An 18,430-nucleotide genomic window follows, 5' to 3' on the forward strand; every position below is an offset into this window, starting at 1 on the left:
GGGGGTGTCTCGGGATTCCTCTCCCATCGATGCCGGGGCCTAAGACCTTGTGTGGAGTCGGGGCCGGAACCTGAGGATTCCTCTCCAGTGCTGACATGGATCTTGGGGTACTTCTGGAGTCTCCCCAGGCGAGTCAGTCCTCGTCTCGAATGCGGGCATGCACTTGCGCTTTCCTCCAGAGCGGTAGCAGCAGTGTCACGCAGTCCGCCGCGTGGATCAAAGGATCTATGGTTTTCCCTCGAGTCTTTCCCACGAGGCTTTCCCACAGGGCTGTCCCACGTGCACACGTGGTGGGAGTCGATCCTCGGCTTGAACGTCAAGGCAGTGCAGGGAAAACAGTTTCCTCTGGAATGGACTGACACATCTGGGGGACTCTTGGAATGGTGGCATGACCCTGTAGTTCCTCTCGCCTTTCCTGTGGAGAGCGTCTCCTCTTGAGATGTGACGGGAACGCCGGGAATTCTTTCCATACGAAACAGGGAAAGGATCCCTCATCTCGAGGTAGGAGGCGGAAACGAGGCTCCCCTGGATGTCTGCGTGACACCACTTGCTTCCTCTCGAGTGGAGACGGGTATGTCGGGGAACTTCTTGAGTTGCAGCAAGGGTGTGAAGGACCCTTTGGAATGTCCAGTGGTTAGATGTGATTGGCTTCGAGAAGCCTCAGCGGAAATGGGCCTCATATCGACTGGAGGGCAAAACCTGCTGGATTTTCTCGAGTTGCGGCAGGTGCTGTCGACTTACGACGGGGACCTCAGGGACCCGCTCTGGTGGCCTCAGGAAAGGCCAGTCCCCATGCGAGTTCCTCGGGGGTGTCTCGGGATTCCTCTCCCGTCGATGCCGGGGCCTAAGACCTTGTGTGGAGTCGGGGCCGGAACCTGAGGATTCCTCTCCAGTGCTGACATGGATCTTGGGGTACTTCTGGAGTCTCCCCAGGGGAGTCAGTCCTCGTCTCGAATGCGGGCATGCACTTGCGCTTTCCTCCAGAGCGGTAGCAGCAGTGTCACGCAGTCCGCCGCGTGGATCAAAGGATCTATGGTTTTCCCTCGAGTCTTTCCCACGAGGCTTTCCCACGAGGCTTTCCCACAGGGCTGTCCCACGTGCACACGTGGTGGGAGTCGATCCTCGGCTTGAACGTCAAGGCAGTGCAGGGAAAACAGGTTCCTCTGGAATGGACTGACACATCTGGGGGACTCTTGGAATGGTGGCACGACCCTGGAGTTCCTCTCGCCTTTCCTGTGGAGAGCGCCTCCTCTTGAGATGCGCCGGGAACGCCGGGAATTCTTTCCCTACGAAACAGGGAAAGGATCCCTCATCTTCAGCTAGGAGGCGGAAACGGGGCTCCCCTGGATGTGTGCGGGACACCACGTGCTTCCTCTCGAGTGCAGACGGGTATGTCGGGGAACTTCTTGAGTTGCAGCAAGGGTGTGAAGGACCCTTTGGAATGTCCAGTGGTTAGATGTGATTGGCTTCGAGAAGCCTCAGCGGAAATGGGCCTCATCTCGCCTGGAGGGCAAAACCTCCTGGATTTTCTCGAGTTGCGGCAGGTGCTGTCGACTTACGACGGGGACCTCAGGGACCCGCTCTGGTGGCCTCAGGAAAGGCCAGTCCCCATGCGAGTTCCTCGGGGGCCTCTCGGGATTCCTCTCCCGTCGATGCCGGGGCCTAAGACCTTGTGTGGAGTCGGGGCCGGAACCTGAGGATTCCTCTCCAGTGCTGACATTAATCTTGGTGTATTTCTGGAGTCTCCCCAGGGGAGTCAGTCCTCGTCTCGAATGCGGGCATGCACTTGCGCTTTCCTCCAGAGCGGTAGCAGCAGTGTCACGCAGTCTGCCGCGTGGATCAAAGGATCTATGGTTTTCCCTCGAGTCTTTCCCACGAGGCTTTCCCACGAGGCTTTCCCACAGGGCTGTCCCACGTGCACACGTGGTGGGAGTCGATCCTCGGCTTGAACGTCAAGGCAGTGCAGGGAAAACAGGTTGCTCTGGAATGGACTGACACATCTGGGGGACTCTTGGAATGGTGGCACGACCCTGGAGTTCCTCTCGCCTTTCCTGTGGAGAGCGCCTCCTCTTGAGATGCGACGGGAACGCCGGGAATTCTTTCCCTACGAAACAGGGAAAGGATCCCTCATCTCGAGCTAGGAGGCGGAAACGGGGCTCCCCTGGATGTGTGCGGGACCCCACGTGCTTCCTCTCGAGTGGAGACGGGTATGTCGGGGAACTTCTTGAGTTGCAGCAACGGTGTGAAGGACCCTTTGGAAGTTCCAGTGGTTAGATGTGATTGGCCTCGAGAAGCCTCAGCGGAAATGGGCCTCATCTCGCCTGGAGGGCAAAACCTCCTGGATTTTCTCGAGTTGCGGCAGGTGCTCTCGACTTACGACGGGGACCTCAGGGACCCGCTCTGGTGGCCTCAGGAAAGGCCAGTCCCCATGCGAGTTCCTCAGGGGCCTCTCGGGATTCCTCTCCCGTCGATGCCGGGGCCTAAGACCTTGTGTGGAGTCGGGGCCGGAACCTGAGGATTCCTCTCCAGTGCTGACACGGATCTTGGGGTACTTCTGGAGTCTCCCCAGGGGAGTCAGTCCTCGTCTCGAATGCGGGCATGCACTTACGCTTTCCTCCAGAGCGGTAGCAGCAGTGTCACGCAGTCTGCCGCGTGGATCAAAGGATCTATGGTTTTCCCTCGAGTCTTTCCCACGAGGCTTTCCCACGAGGCTTTCCCACAGGGCTGTCCCACGTGCACACGTGGTGGGAGTCGATCCTCGGCTTGAACGTCAAGGCAGTGCAGGGAAAACAGGTTCCTCTGGAATGGACTGACACATCTGGGGGACTCTTGGAATGGTGGCACGACCCTGGAGTTCCTCTCGCCTTTCCTGTGGAGAGCGCCTCCTCTTGAGATGCGACGGGAACGCCGGGAATTCTTTCCCTACGAAACAGGGAAAGGATCCCTCATCTCGAGCTAGGAGGCGGAAACGGGGCTCCCCTGGATGTGTGCGGGACCCCACGTGCTTCCTCTCGAGTGGAGACGGGTATGTCTGGGAACTTCTTGAGTTGCAGCAACGGTGTGAAGGACCCTTTGGAAGTTCCAGTGGTTAGATGTGATTGGCCTCGAGAAGCCTCAGCGGAAATGGGCCTCATCTCGCCTGGAGGGCAAAACCTCCTGGATTTTCTCGAGTTGCGGCAGGTGCTCTCGACTTACGACGGGGACCTCAGGGACCCGCTCTGGTGGCCTCAGGAAAGGCCAGTCCCCATGCGAGTTCCTCGGGGGTGTCTCGGGATTCCTCTCCCGTCGATGCCGGGGCCTAAGACCTTGTGTGGAGTCGGGGCCGGAACCTGAGGATTCCTCTCCAGTGCTGACATGGATCTTGGGGTACTTCTGGAGTCTCTCCAGGCGAGTCAGTCCTCGTCTCGAATGCGGGCATGCACTTGCGCTTTCCTCCAGAGCGGTAGCAGCAGTGTCACGCAGTCCGCAGCGTGGATCAAAGGATCTATGGTTTTCCCTCGAGTCTTTCCCACGAGGCTTTCCCACAGGGCTGTCCCACGTGCACACGTGGTGGGAGTCGATCCTCGGCTTGAACGTCAAGGCAGTGCAGGGAAAACAGGTTCCTCTGGAATGGACTGACACATCTGGGGGTCTCTTGGAATGGTGGCATGACCCTGGAGTTCCTCTCGCCTTTCCTGTGGAGAGCGCCTCCTCTTGAGATGCGACGGGAACGCCGGGAATTCTTTCCTTACGAAACAGGGAAAGGATCCCTCATCTCGAGGTAGGAGGCGGAAACGAGGCTCCCCTGGATGTCTGCGGGACACCACGTGCTTCCTCTCGAGTGGAGACGGGTATGTCGGGGAACTTCTTGAGTTGCAGCAAGGGTGTGAAGGACCCTTTGGAATGTCCAGTGGTTAGATGTGATTGGCTTCGAGAAGCCTCAGCGGAAATGGGCCTCATCTCGCCTGGAGGGCAAAACCTGCTGGATTTTCTCGAGTTGCGGCAGGTGCTGTCGACTTACGACGGGGACCTCAGGGACCCGCTCTGGTGGCCTCAGGAAAGGCCAGTCCCCATGCGAGTTCCTCGGGGGCCTCTCGGGATTCCTCTCCCGTCGATGCCGGGGCCTAAGACCTTGTGTGGAGTCGGGGCCGGAACCTGAGGATTCCTCTCCAGTGCTGACATGGATCTTGGGGTACTTCTGGAGTCTCCCCAGGGGAGTCAGTCCTCGTCTCGAATGCGGGCATGCACTTGCGCTTTCCTCCAGAGCGGTAGCAGCAGTGTCACGCAGTCCGCCGCGTGGATCAAAGGATCTATGGTTTTCCCTCGAGTCTTTCCCACGAGGCTTTCAGACGAGGCTTTCCCTCAGGGCTGTCCCACGTGCACACGTGGTGGGAGTCGATCCTCGGCTTGAACGTCAAGGCAGTGCAGGGAAAACAGGTTCCTCTGGAATGGACTGACACATCTGGGGGACTCTTGGAATGGTGGCACGACCCTGGAGTTCCTCTCGCCTTTCCTGTGGAGAGCGCCTCCTCTTGAGATGCGCCGGGAACGCCGGGAATTCTTTCCCTACGAAACAGGGAAAGGATCCCTCATCTTGAGCTAGGAGGCGGAAACGGGGCTCCCCTGGATGTGTGCGGGACACCACGTGCTTCCTCTCGAGTGCAGACGGGTATGTCGGGGAACTTCTTGAGTTGCAGCAAGGGTGTGAAGGACCCTTTGGAATGTCCAGTGGTTAGATGTGATTGGCTTCGAGAAGCCTCAGCGGAAATGGGCCTCATCTCGCCTGGAGGGCAAAACCTCCTGGATTTTCTCGAGTTGCGGCAGGTGCTGTCGACTTACGACGGGGACCTCAGGGACCCGCTCTGGTGGCCTCAGGAAAGGCCAGTCCCCATGCGAGTTCCTCGGGGGCCTCTCGGGATTCCTCTCCCGTCGATGCCGGGGCCTAAGACCTTGTGTGGAGTCGGGGCCGGAACCTGAGGATTCCTCTCCAGTGCTGACATTAATCTTGGTGTAATTCTGGAGTCTCCCCAGGGGAGTCAGTCCTCGTCTCGAATGCGGGCATGCACTTGCGCTTTCCTCCAGAACGGTAGCAGCAGTGTCACGCAGTCTGCCGCGTGGATCAAAGGATCTATGGTTTTCCCTCCAGTCTTTCCCACGAGGCTTTCCCACGAGGCTTTCCCACAGGGCTGTCCCACGTGCACACGTGGTGGGAGTCGATCCTCGGCTTCAACGTCAAGGCAGTGCAGGGAAAACAGGTTGCTCTGGAATGGACTGACACATCTGGGGGACTCTTGGAATGGTGGCACGACCCTGGAGTTCCTCTCGCCTTTCCTGTGGAGAGCGCCTCCTCTTGAGATGCGACGGGAACGCCGGGAATTCTTTCCCTAAGAAACAGGGAAAGGATCCCTCATCTCGAGCTAGGAGGCGGAAACGGGGCTCCCCTGGATGTGTGCGGGACCCCACGTGCTTCCTCTCGAGTGGAGACGGGTATGTCGGGGAACTTCTTGAGTTGCAGCCACGGTGTGAAGGACCCTTTGGAAGTTCCAGTGGTTAGATGTGATTGGCCTCGAGAAGCCTCAGCGGAAATGGGCCTCATCTCGCCTGGAGGGCAAAACCTCCTGGATTTTCTCGAGTTGCGGCAGGTGCTCTCGACTTACGACGGGGACCTCAGGGACCCGCTCTGGTGGCCTCAGGAAAGGCCAGTCCCCATGCGAGTTCCTCGGGGGCCTCTGGGGATTCCTCTCCCGTCGATGCCGGGGCCTAAGACCTTGTGTGGAGTCGGGGCCGGAACCTGAGGATTCCTCTCCAGTGCTGACATGGATCTTGGGGTACTTCTGGAGTCTCCCCAGGGGAGTCAGTCCTCGTCTCGAATGCGGGCATGCACTTGCGCTTTCCTCCAGAGCGGTAGCAGCAGTGTCACGCAGTCCGCGGCGTGGATCAAAGGATCTATGGTTTTCCCTCGAGTCTTTCCCACGAGGCTTTCCCACAGGGCTGTCCCACGTGCACACGTGGTGGGAGTCGATCCTCGGCTTGAACGTCAAGGCAGTGCAGGGAAAACAGGTTCCTCTGGAATGGACTGACACATCTGGGGGACTCTTGGAATGGTGGCACGACCCTGGAGTTCCTCTCGCCTTTCCTGTGGAGAGCGCCTCCTCTTGAGATGCGACGGGAACGCCGGGAATTCTTTCCCTACGAAACTGGGAAAGGATCCCTCATCTTGAGCTAGGAGACGGAAACGGGGCTCCCCTGGATGTGTGCGGGACACCACGTGCTTCCTCTCGAGTGCAGACGGGTATGTCGGGGAACTTCTTGAGTTGCAGCAAGGGTGTGAAGGACCCTTTGGAATGTCCAGTGGTTAGATGTGATTGGCTTCGAGAAGCCTCAGCGGAAATGGGCCTCATCTCGCCTGGAGGGCAAAACCTCCTGGATTTTCTCGAGTTGCGGCAGGTGCTGTCGACTTACGACGGGGACCTCAGGGACCCGCTCTGGTGGCCTCAGGAAAGGCCAGTCCCCATGCGAGTTCCTCGGGGGCCTCTCGGGATTCCTCTCCCGTCGATGCCGGGGCCTAAGACCTTGTGTGGAGTCGGGGCCGGAACCTGAGGATTCCTCTCCAGTGCTGACATTAATCTTGGTGTAATTCTGGAGTCTCCCCAGGGGAGTCAGTCCTCGTCTCGAATGCGGGCATGCACTTGCGCTTTCCTCCAGAACGGTAGCAGCAGTGTCACGCAGTCTGCCGCGTGGATCAAAGGATCTATGGTTTTCCCTCGAGTCTTTCCCACGAGGCTTTCCCACGAGGCTTTCCCACAGGGCTGTCCCACGTGCACACGTGGTGGGAGTCGATCCTCGGCTTCAACGTCAAGGCAGTGCAGGGAAAACAGGTTGCTCTGGAATGGACTGACACATCTGGGGGACTCTTGGAATGGTGGCACGACCCTGGAGTTCCTCTCGCCTTTCCTGTGGAGAGCGCCTCCTCTTGAGATGCGACGGGAACGCCGGGAATTCTTTCCCTAAGAAACAGGGAAAGGATCCCTCATCTCGAGCTAGGAGGCGGAAACGGGGCTCCCCTGGATGTGTGCGGGACCCCACGTGCTTCCTCTCGAGTGGAGACGGGTATGTCGGGGAACTTCTTGAGTTGCAGCCACGGTGTGAAGGACCCTTTGGAAGTTCCAGTGGTTAGATGTGATTGGCCTCGAGAAGCCTCAGCGGAAATGGGCCTCATCTCGCCTGGAGGGCAAAACCTCCTGGATTTTCTCGAGTTGCGGCAGGTGCTCTCGACTTACGACGGGGACCTCAGGGACCCGCTCTGGTGGCCTCAGGAAAGGCCAGTCCCCATGCGAGTTCCTCGGGGGCCTCTGGGGATTCCTCTCCCGTCGATGCCGGGGCCTAAGACCTTGTGTGGAGTCGGGGCCGGAACCTGAGGATTCCTCTCCAGTGCTGACATGGATCTTGGGGTACTTCTGGAGTCTCCCCAGGGGAGTCAGTCCTCGTCTCGAATGCGGGCATGCACTTGCGCTTTCCTCCAGAGCGGTAGCAGCAGTGTCACGCAGTCCGCGGCGTGGATCAAAGGATCTATGGTTTTCCCTCGAGTCTTTCCCACGAGGCTTTCCCACAGGGCTGTCCCACGTGCACACGTGGTGGGAGTCGATCCTCGGCTTGAACGTCAAGGCAGTGCAGGGAAAACAGGTTCCTCTGGAATGGACTGACACATCTGGGGGACTCTTGGAATGGTGGCACGACCCTGGAGTTCCTCTCGCCTTTCCTGTGGAGAGCGCCTCCTCTTGAGATGCGACGGGAACGCCGGGAATTCTTTCCCTACGAAACAGGGAAAGGATCCCTCATCTCGAGGTAGGAGGCGGAAACGAGGCTCCCCTGGATGTCTGCGGGACACCACGTGCTTCCTCTCGAGTGGAGACGGGTATGTCTGGGAACTTCTTGAGTTGCAGCAACGGTGTGAAGGACCCTTTGGAAGTTCCAGTGGTTAGATGTGATTGGCCTCGAGAAGCCTCAGCGGAAATGGGCCTCATCTCGCCTGGAGGGCAAAACCTCCTGGATTTTCTCGAGTTGCGGCAGGTGCTCTCGACTTACGACGGGGACCTCAGGGACCCGCTCTGGTGGCCTCAGGAAAGGCCAGTCCCCATGCGAGTTCCTCGGGGGCCTCTCGGGATTCCTCTCCCGTCGATGCCGGGGCCTAAGACCTTGTGTGGAGTCGGGGCCGGAACCTGAGGATTCCTCTCCAGTGCTGACATTAATCTTGGTGTACTTCTGGAGTCTCCCCAGGGGAGTCAGTCCTCGTCTCGAATGCGGGCATGCACTTGCGCTTTCCTCCAGAGCGGTAGCAGCAGTGTCACGCAGTCTGCCGCGTGGATCAAAGGATCTATGGTTTTCCCTCGAGTCTTTCCCACGAGGCTTTCCCACGAGGCTTTCCCACAGGGCTGTCCCACGTGCACACGTGGTGGGAGTCGATCCTCGGCTTGAACGTCAAGGCAGTGCAGGGAAAACAGGTTCCTCTGGAATGGACTGACACATCTGGGGGACTCTTGGAATGGTGGCACGACCCTGGAGTTCCTCTCGCCTTTCCTGTGGAGAGCGCCTCCTCTTGAGATGCGACGGGAACGCCGGGAATTCTTTCCCTACGAAACAGGGAAAGGATCCCTCATCTCGAGCTAGGAGGCGGAAACGGGGCTCCCCTGGATGTGTGCGGGACCCCACGTGCTTCCTCTCGAGTGGAGACGGGTATGTCTGGGAACTTCTTGAGTTGCAGCAACGGTGTGAAGGACCCTTTGGAAGTTCCAGTGGTTAGATGTGATTGGCCTCGAGAAGCCTCAGCGGAAATGGGCCTCATCTCGCCTGGAGGGCAAAACCTCCTGGATTTTCTCGAGTTGCGGCAGGTGCTCTCGACTTACGACGGGGACCTCAGGGACCCGCTCTGGTGGCCTCAGGAAAGGCCAGTCCCCATGCGAGTTCCTCGGGGGCCTCACGGGATTCCTCTCCCGTCGATGCCGGAGCCTAAGACCTTGTGTGGAGTCGGGGCCGGAACCTGAGGATTCCTCTCCAGTGCTGACATGGATCTTGGGGTACTTCTGGAGTCTCCCCAGGGGAGTCAGTCCTCGTCTCGAATGCGGGCATGCACTTGCGCTTTCCTCCAGAGCGGTAGCAGCAGTGTCACGCAGTCCGCGGCGTGGATCAAAGGATCTATGGTTTTCCCTCGAGTCTTTCCCACGAGGCTTTCCCACAGGGCTGTCCCACGTGCACACGTGGTGGGAGTCGATCCTCGGCTTGAACGTCAAGGCAGTGCAGGGAAAACAGGTTCCTCTGGAATGGACTGACACATCTGGGGGACTCTTGGAATGGTGGCACGACCCTGGAGTTCCTCTCGCCTTTCCTGTGGAGAGCGCCTCCTCTTGAGATGCGACGGGAACGACGGGAATTCTTTCCCTACGAAACAGGGAAAGGATCCCTCATCTCGAGCTAGGAGGCGGAAACGAGGCTCCCCTGGATGTGTGCGGGACACCACGTGCTTCCTCTCGAGTGGAGACGGGTATGTCGGGGAACTTCTTGAGTTGCAGCAACGGTGTGAAGGACCCTTTGGAAGTTCCAGTGGTTAGATGTGATTGGCCTCGAGAAGCCTCAGTGGAAATGGGCCTCATCTCGCCTGGAGGGCAAAACCTCCTGGATTTTCTCGAGTTGCGGCAGGTGCTCTCGACTTACGACGGGGACCTCAGGGACCCGCTCTGGTGGCCTCAGGAAAGGCCAGTCCCCATGCGAGTTCCTCGGGGGTGTCTCGGGATTCCTCTCCCGTCGATGCCGGGGCCTAAGACCTTGTGTGGAGTCGGGGCCGGAACCTGAGGATTCCTCTCCAGTGCTGACATGGATCTTGGGGTACTTCTGGAGTCTCCCCAGGGGAGTCAGTCCTCGTCTCGAATGCGGGCATGCACTTGCGCTTTCCTCCAGAGCGGTAGCAGCAGTGTCACGCAGTCCGCCGCGTGGATCAAAGGATCTATGGTTTTCCCTCGAGTCTTTCCCACGAGGCTTTCCCACGAGGCTTTCCCACAGGGCTGTCCCACGTGCACACGTGGTGGGAGTCGATCCTCGGCTTCAACGTCAAGGCAGTGCAGGGAAAACAGGTTCCTCTGGAATGGACTGACACATCTGGGGGACTCTTGGAATGGTGGCACGACCCTGGAGTTCCTCTCGCCTTTCCTGTGGAGAGCGCCTCCTCTTGAGATGCGCCGGGAACGCCGGGAATTCTTTCCCTACGAAACAGGGAAAGGATCCCTCATCTTGAGCTAGGAGGCGGAAACGGGGCTCCCCTGGATGTGTGCGGGACACCACGTGCTTCCTCTCGAGTGCAGACGGGTATGTCGGGGAACTTCTTGAGTTGCAGCAAGGGTGTGAAGGACCCTTTGGAATGTCCAGTGGTTAGATGTGATTGGCTTCCAGAAGCCTCAGCGGAAATGGGCCTCATCTCGCCTGGAGGGCAAAACCTCCTGGATTTTCTCGAGTTGCGGCAGGAGCTGTCAACTTACGACGGGGACCTCAGGGACCCGCTCTGGTGGCCTCAGGAAAGGCCAGTCCCCATGTGAGTTCCTCGGGGGCCTCTCGGGATTCCTCTCCCGTCGATGCCGGGGCCTAAGACCTTGTGTGGAGTCGGGGCCGGAACCTGAGGATTCCTCTCCAGTGCTGACATGGATCTTGGGGTACTTCTGGAGTCTCCCCAGGGGAGTCATTCCTCGTCTCGAATGCGGGCATGCACTTGCGCTTTCCTCCAGAGCGGTAGTAGCAGTGTCACGCAGTCCGCCGCGTGGATCAAAGGATCTATGGTTTTCCCTCGAGTCTTTCCCACGAGGCTTTCCCACGAGGCTTTCCCACAGGGCTGTCCCACGTGCACACGTGGTGGGAGTCGATCCTCGGCTTGAACGTCAAGGCAGTGCAGGGAAAACAGGTTCCTCTGGAATGGACTGACACATCTGGGGGACTCTTGGAATGGTGGCACGACCCTGGAGTTCCTCTCGCCTTTCCTGTGGAGAGCGCCTCCTCTTGAGATGCGACGGGAACGCCGGGAATTCTTTCCCTACGAAACAGGGAAAGGATCCCTCATCTCGAGGTAGGAGGCGGAAACGGGGCTCCCCTGGATGTCTGCGGGACACCACGTGCTTCCTCTCGAGTGGAGACGGGTATGTCGGGGAATTACTTGAGTTGCAGCAACGGTGTGAAGGACCCTTTGGAAGTTCCAGTGGTTAGATGTGATTGGCTTCGAGAAGCCTCAGCGGAAATGGGCCTCATCTCGCCTGGAGGCAAAACCTCCTGGATTTTTTCGAGTTGCGGCAGGTGCTCTCGACTTACGACGGGGACCTCAGGGACCCGCTCTGGTGGCCTCAAGGAAGGCCAGTCCCCATGCGAGTTCCTCGGGGATGTCTCGGGATTCCTCTCCCGTCGATGCCGGGGCCTAAGACCTTGTGTGGAGTCGGGGCCGGAACCTGAGGATTCCTCTCCAGTGCTGACATGGATCTTGGGGTACTTCTGTAGTCTCCCCAGGGGAGTCAGTCCTCGTCTCGAATGCGGGCATGCACTTGCGCTTTCCTCCAGAGCGGTAGCAGCAGTGTCACGCAGTCCGCCGCGTGGATCAAAGGATCTATGGTTTTCCCTCGAGTCTTTCCCACGAGGCTTTCCCACGAGGCTTTCCCACAGAGCTGTCCCACGTGCACACGTGGTGGGAGTCGATCCTCGGCTTGAACGTCAAGGCAGTGCAGGGAAAACAGGTTCCTCTGGAATGGACTGACACATCTGGGGGACTCTTGGAATGGTGGCACGACCCTGGAGTTCCTCTCGCCTTTCCTGTGGAGAGCGCCTCCTCTTGAGATGCGCCGGGAATGCCGGGAATTCTTTCCCTACGAAACAGGGAAAGGATCCCTCATCTCGAGCTAGGAGGCGGAAACGGGGCTCCCCTGAATGTGTGCGGGACACCACGTGCTTCCTCTCGAGTGCAGACGGGTATGTCGGGGAACTTCTTGAGTTGCAGCAATGGTGTGAAGGACCCTTTGGAAAGTCCAGTGGTTAGATGTGATTGGCTTCGAGAAGCCTCAGCGGAAATGGGCCTCATCTCGCCTGGAGGGCAAAACCTCCTGGATTTTCTCGAGTTGCGGCAGGTGCTCTCGACTTACGACGGGGACCACAGGGACCCGCTCTGGTGGCCTCAGGAAAGGCCAGTCCTCATGCGAGTTCCTCGGGGGCCTCTCGGGATTCCTCTCCCGTCGATGCCGGGGCCTAAGACCTTGTGTGGAGTCGGGGCCGGAACCTGAGGATTCCTCTCCAGTGCTGACATGGATCTTGGGGTACTTCTGGAGTCTCCCCAGGGGAGTCAGTCCTCGTCTCGAATGCGGGCATGCACTTGCGCTTTCCTCCAGAGCGGTAGCAGCAGTGTCACGCAGTCCGCCGAGTGGATCAAAGGATCTATGGTTTTCCCTCGAGTCTTTCCCAAGAGGCTTTCCCACAGGGCTGTCCCACGTGCACACGTGGTGGGAGTTGATCCTCGGCTTGAACGTCAAGGCAGTGCAGGGAAAACAGGTTCCTCTGCTATGGACTGACACATCTGGGGGACTCTTGGAATGGTGTCTCGACCCTGGAGTTCCTCTCGCCTTTCCTGTGGAGAGCGCCTCCTCTTGAGATGCGACGGGAACGCCGGGAATTCTTTCCCTACGAAACAGGGAAAGGATCCCTCATCTCGAGCCAGGAGGCGGAAACGGGGCTCCCCTGGATGTGTGCGGGACCCCACGTGCTTCCTCTCGAGTGGAGACGGGTATGTCGGGGAACTTCTTGAGTTGCAGCAACGGTGTGAAGGACCCTTTGGAAGTTCCAGTGGTTAGATGTGATTGGCCACGAGAAGCCTCAGCGGAAATGGGCCTCATCTCGCCTGGAGGGCAAAACCTCCTGGATTTTCTCGAGTTGCGGCAGGTGCTCTGGACTTACGACGGGGACCTCAGGGACCCGCTCTGGTGGCCTCAGGAAAGGCCAGTCCCCATGCGAGTTCCTCGGGGGCCTCTCGGGATTCCTCTCCCGTCGATGCCGGGGCCTAAGACCTTGTGTGGAGTCGGGGCCGGAACCTGAGGATTCCTCTCCAGTGCTGACATGGATCTTGGGGTACTTCTGGAGTCTCCCCAGGGGAGTCAGTCCTCGTCTCGAATGCGGGCATGCACTTGCGCTTCCTCCAGAGCGGTAGCAGCAGTGTCACGCAGTCCGCCGAGTGGATCAAAGGATCTATGGTTTTCCCTCGAGTCTTTCCCACGAGGCTTTCCCACGAGGCTTTCCCACAGGGCTGTCCCACGTGCACACGTGGTGGGAGTCGATCCTCGGCTTGAACGTCAAGGCAGTGCAGGGAAAACAGGTTCCTCTGGAATGGACTGACACATCTGGGGGACTCTTGGAATGGTGGCACGACCCTGGAGTTCCTCTCGCCTTTCCTGTGGAGAGCGCCTCCTCTTGAGATGCGCCGGGAACGCCGGGAATTCTTTCCCTACGAAACAGGGAAAGGATCCCTCATCTCAAGCTAGGAGGAGGAAACGGAGCACCCCTGGATGTGTGCGGGACCCCACGTGCTTCCTCTCGAGTGGAGACGGGTATGTCGGGGAACTTCTTTAGTTGCAGCAACGGTGTGAAGGACCCTTTGGAAGTTCCAGTGGTTAGATGTGATTGGCCTCGAGAAGCCTCAGCGGAAATGGGCCTCATCTCGCCTGGAGGGCAAAACCTCCTGGATTTTCTCGAGTTGCGGCAGGTCCTCTCGACTTACGACGGGGACCTCAGGGACCCGCTCTGGTGGCCTCAGGAAAGGCCAGTCCCCATGCGAGTTCCTCGGGGGCCTCTCGGGATTCCTCTCCCGTCGATGCCGGGGCCTAAGACCTTGTGTGGAGTCGGGGCCGGAACCTGAGGATTCCTCTCCAGTGCTGACATGGATCTTGGGGTACTTCTGGAGTCTCCCCAGGGGAGTCAGTCCTCGTCTCGAATGCGGGCATGCACTTGCACTTCCTCCAAAGCGGTAGCAGCAGTGTCACGCAGTCCGCCGCGTGGATCAAAGGATCTATGGTTTTCCCTCGAGTCTTTCCCACGAGGCTTTCCCACGAGGCTTTCCCACAGGGCTGTCCCACGTGCACACGTGGTGGGAGTGGATCCTCGGCTTGAACGTCAAGGCAGTGCAGGGAAAACAAGTTCCTCTGGAATGGACTGACACATCTGGGGGACTCTTGGAATGGTGTCACGACCCTGGAGTTCCTCTCGCCTTTCCTGTGGAGAGCGCCTCCTCTTGAGATGCGCCGGGAATGCCGGGAATTCTTTCCCTACGAAACAGGGAAATGATCCCTCATCTCGAGCTAGGAGGCGGAAACCGGGCTCCCCTGAATGTGTGCGGGACACCACGTGCTTCCTCTCGAGTGCAGACGGGTATGTCGGGGAACTTCTTGAGTTGCAGCAATGGTGTGAAGGACCCTTTGGAATGTCCAGTGGTTAGATGTGATTGGCTTCGAGAAGCCTCAGCGGAAATGGGCCTCATCTCGCCTGGAGGGCAAAACCTCCTGGATTTTCTCGAGTTGCGGCAGGTGCTCTCGACTTACGACGGGGACCTCAGGGACCCGCTCTGGTGGCCTCAGGAAAGGCCAGTCCTCATGCGAGTTCCTCGGGGGCCTCTCGGGATTCCTCTCCCGTCGATGCCGGTGCCTAAGACCTTGTGTGGAGTCGGGGCCGGAACCTGAGGATTCCTCTCCAGTGCTGACATGGATCTTGGGGTACTTCTGGAGTCTCCCCAGGGGAGTCAGTCCTCGTCTCGAATGCGGGCATGCACTTGCGCTTTCCTCCAGAGCGGTAGCAGCAGTGTCACGCAGTCCGCCGAGTGGATCAAAGGATCTATGGTTTTCCCTCGAGTCTTTCCCACGAGGCTTTCCCACAGGGCTGTCCCACGTGCACACGTGGTGGGAGTTGATCCTCGGCTTGAACGTCAAGGCAGTGCAGGGAAAACAGGTTCCTCTGGAATGGACTGACACATCTGGGGGACTCTTGGAATGGTGTCTCGACCCTGGAGTTCCTCTCGCCTTTCCTGTGGAGAGCGCCTCCTCTTGAGATGCGACGGGAACGCCGGGAATTCTTTCCCTACGAAACAGGGAAAGGATCCCTAATCTCGAGCCAGGAGGCGGAAACGGGGCTCCCCTGGATGTGTGCGGGACCCCACGTGCTTCCTCTCGAGTGGAGACGGGTATGTCGGGGAACTTCTTGAGTTGCAGCAACGGTGTGAAGGACCCTTTGGAAGTTCCAGTGGTTAGATGTGATTGGCCACGAGAAGCCTCAGCGGAAATGGGCCTCATCTCGCCTGGAGGGCAAAACCTCCTGGATTTTCTCGAGTTGCGGCAGGTGCTCTCGACTTACGACGGGGACCTCAGGGACCCGCTCTGGTGGCCTCAGGAAAGGCCAGTCCCCATGCGAGTTCCTCGGGGGCCTCTCGGGATTCCTCTCCCGTCGATGCCGGGGCCTAAGACCTTGTGTGGAGTCGGGGCCGGAACCTGAGGATTCCTCTCCAGTGCTGACATGGATCTTGGGGTACTTCTGGAGTCTCCCCAGGGGAGTCAGTCCTCGTCTCGAATGCGGGCATGCACTTGCGCTTCCTCCAGAGCGGTAGCAGTAGTGTCACGCAGTCCGCCGCGTGGATCAAAGGATCTATGGTTTTCCCTCGAGTCTTTCCCACGAGGCTTTCCCACGAGGCTTTCCCACAGGGCTGTCCCACGTGCACACGTGGTGGGAGTCGATCCTCGGCTTGAACGTCAAGGCAGTGCAGGGAAAACAGGTTCCTCTGGAATGGACTGACACATCTGGGGGACTCTTGGAATGGTGGCACGACCCTGGAGTTCCTCTCGCCTTTCCTGTGGAGAGCGCCTCCTCTTGAGATGCGCCGGGAACGCCGGGAATTCTTTCCCTACGAAACAGGGAAAGGATCCCTCATCTCAAGCTAGGAGGCGGAAACGGAGCACCCCTGGATGTGTGCGGGACCCCACGTGCTTCCTCTCGAGTGGAGACGGGTATGTCGGGGAACTTCTTGAGTTGCAGCAACGGTGTGAAGGACCCTTTGGAAGTTCCAGTGGTTAGATGTGATTGGCCTCGAGAAGCCTCAGCGGAAATGGGCCTCATCTCGCCTGGAGGGCAAAACCTCCTGGATTTTCTCGAGTTGCGGCAGGTGCTCTCGACTTACGACGGGGACCTCAGGGACCCGCTCTGGTGGCCTCAGGAAAGGCCAGTCCCCATGCGAGTTCCTCGGGGGCCTCTCGGGATTCCTCTCCCGTCGATGCCGGGGCCTAAGACCTTGTGTGGAGTCGGGGCCGGAACCTGAGGATTCCTCTCCAGTGCTGACATGGATCTTGGGGTACTTCTGGAGTCTCCCCAGGGGAGTCAGTCCTCGTCTCGAATGCGGGCATGCACTTGCACTTCCTCCAGAGCGGTAGCAGCAGTGTCACGCAGTCCGCCGCGTGGATCAAAGGATCTATGGTTTTCCCTCGAGTCTTTCCCACGAGGCTTTCCCACGAGGCTTTCCCACAGGGCTGTCCCACGTGCACACGTGGTGGGAGTTGATCCTCGGCTTGAACGTCAAGGCAGTGCAGGGAAAACAAGTTCCTCTGGAATGGACTGACACATCTGGGGGACTCTTGGAATGGTGTCACGACCCTGGAGTTCCTCTCGCCTTTCCTGTGGAGAGCGCCTCCTCTTGAGATGCGACGGGAACGCCGGGAATTCTTTCCCTACGAAACAGGGAAAGGATCCCTCATCTCGAGCCAGGAGGCGGAAACGGGGCTCCCCTGGATGTGTGCGGGACCCCACGTGCTTCCTCTCGAGTGGAGACGGGTATGTCGGGGAACTTCTTGAGTTGCAGCAACGGTGTGAAGGACCCTTTGGAAGTTCCAGTGGTTAGATGTGATTGGCCACGAGAAGCCTCAGCGGAAATGGGCCTCATCTCGCCTGGAGGGCAAAACCTCCTGGATTTTCTCGAGTTGCGGCAGGTGCTCTCGACTTACGACGGGGACCTCAGGGACCCGCTCTGGTGGCCTCAGGAAAGGCCAGTCCCCATGCGAGTTCCTCGGGGGCCTCTCGGGATTCCTCTCCCGTCGATGCCGGGGCCTAAGACCTTGTGTGGAGTCGGGGCCGGAACCTGAGGATTCCTCTCCAGTGCTGACATGGATCTTGGGGTACTTCTGGAGTCTCCCCAGGGGAGTCAGTCCTCGTCTCGAATGCGGGCATGCACTTGCGCTTCCTCCAGAGCGGTAGCAGTAGTGTCACGCAGTCCGCCGCGTGGATCAAAGGATCTATGGTTTTCCCTCGAGTCTTTCCCACGAGGCTTTCCCACGAGGCTTTCCCACAGGGCTGTCCCACGTGCACACGTGGTGGGAGTCGATCCTCGGCTTGAACGTCAAGGCAGTGCAGGGAAAACAGGTTCCTCTGGAATGGACTGACACATCTGGGGGACTCTTGGAATGGTGGCACGACCCTGGAGTTCCTCTCGCCTTTCCTGTGGAGAGCGCCTCCTCTTGAGATGCGCCGGGAACGCCGGGAATTCTTTCCCTACGAAACAGGGAAAGGATCCCTCATCTCAAGCTAGGAGGCGGAAACGGAGCACCCCTGGATGTGTGCGGGACCCCACGTGCTTCCTCTCGAGTGGAGACGGGTATGTCGGGGAACTTCTTGAGTTGCAGCAACGGTGTGAAGGACCCTTTGGAAGTTCCAGTGGTTAGATGTGATTGGCCTCGAGAAGCCTCAGCGGAAATGGGCCTCATCTCGCCTGGAGGGCAAAACCTCCTGGATTTTCTCGAGTTGCGGCAGGTGCTCTCGACTTACGACGGGGACCTCAGGGACCCGCTCTGGTGGCCTCAGGAAAGGCCAGTCCCCATGCGAGTTCCTCGGGGGCCTCTCGGGATTCCTCTCCCGTCGATGCCGGGGCCTAAGACCTTGTGTGGAGTCGGGGCCGGAACCTGAGGATGCCTCTCCAGTGCTGACATGGATCTTGGGGTACTTCTGGAGTCTCCCCAGGGGAGTCAGTCCTCGTCTCGAATGCGGGCATGCACTTGCACTTCCTCCAGAGCGGTAGCAGCAGTGTCACGCAGTCCGCCGCGTGGATCAAAGGATCTATGGTTTTCCCTCGAGTCTTTCCCACGAGGCTTTCCCACGAGGCTTTCCCACAGGGCTGTCCCACGTGCACACGTGGTGGGAGTTGATCCTCGGCTTGAACGTCAAGGCAGTGCAGGGAAAACAAGTTCCTCTGGAATGGACTGACACATCTGGGGGACTCTTGGAATGGTGTCACGACCCTGGAGTTCCTCTCGCCTTTCCTGTGGAGAGCGCCTCCTCTTGAGATGCGACGGGAACGCCGGGAATTCTTTCCCTACGAAACAGGGAAAGGATCCCACATCTCGAGCTAGGAGGCGGAAACGGG

This window comes from Ovis canadensis, chromosome 20 (assembly GCF_042477335.2).
Source record: "Ovis canadensis isolate MfBH-ARS-UI-01 breed Bighorn chromosome 20, ARS-UI_OviCan_v2, whole genome shotgun sequence".
NCBI lineage: Eukaryota > Metazoa > Chordata > Mammalia > Artiodactyla > Bovidae > Ovis > Ovis canadensis.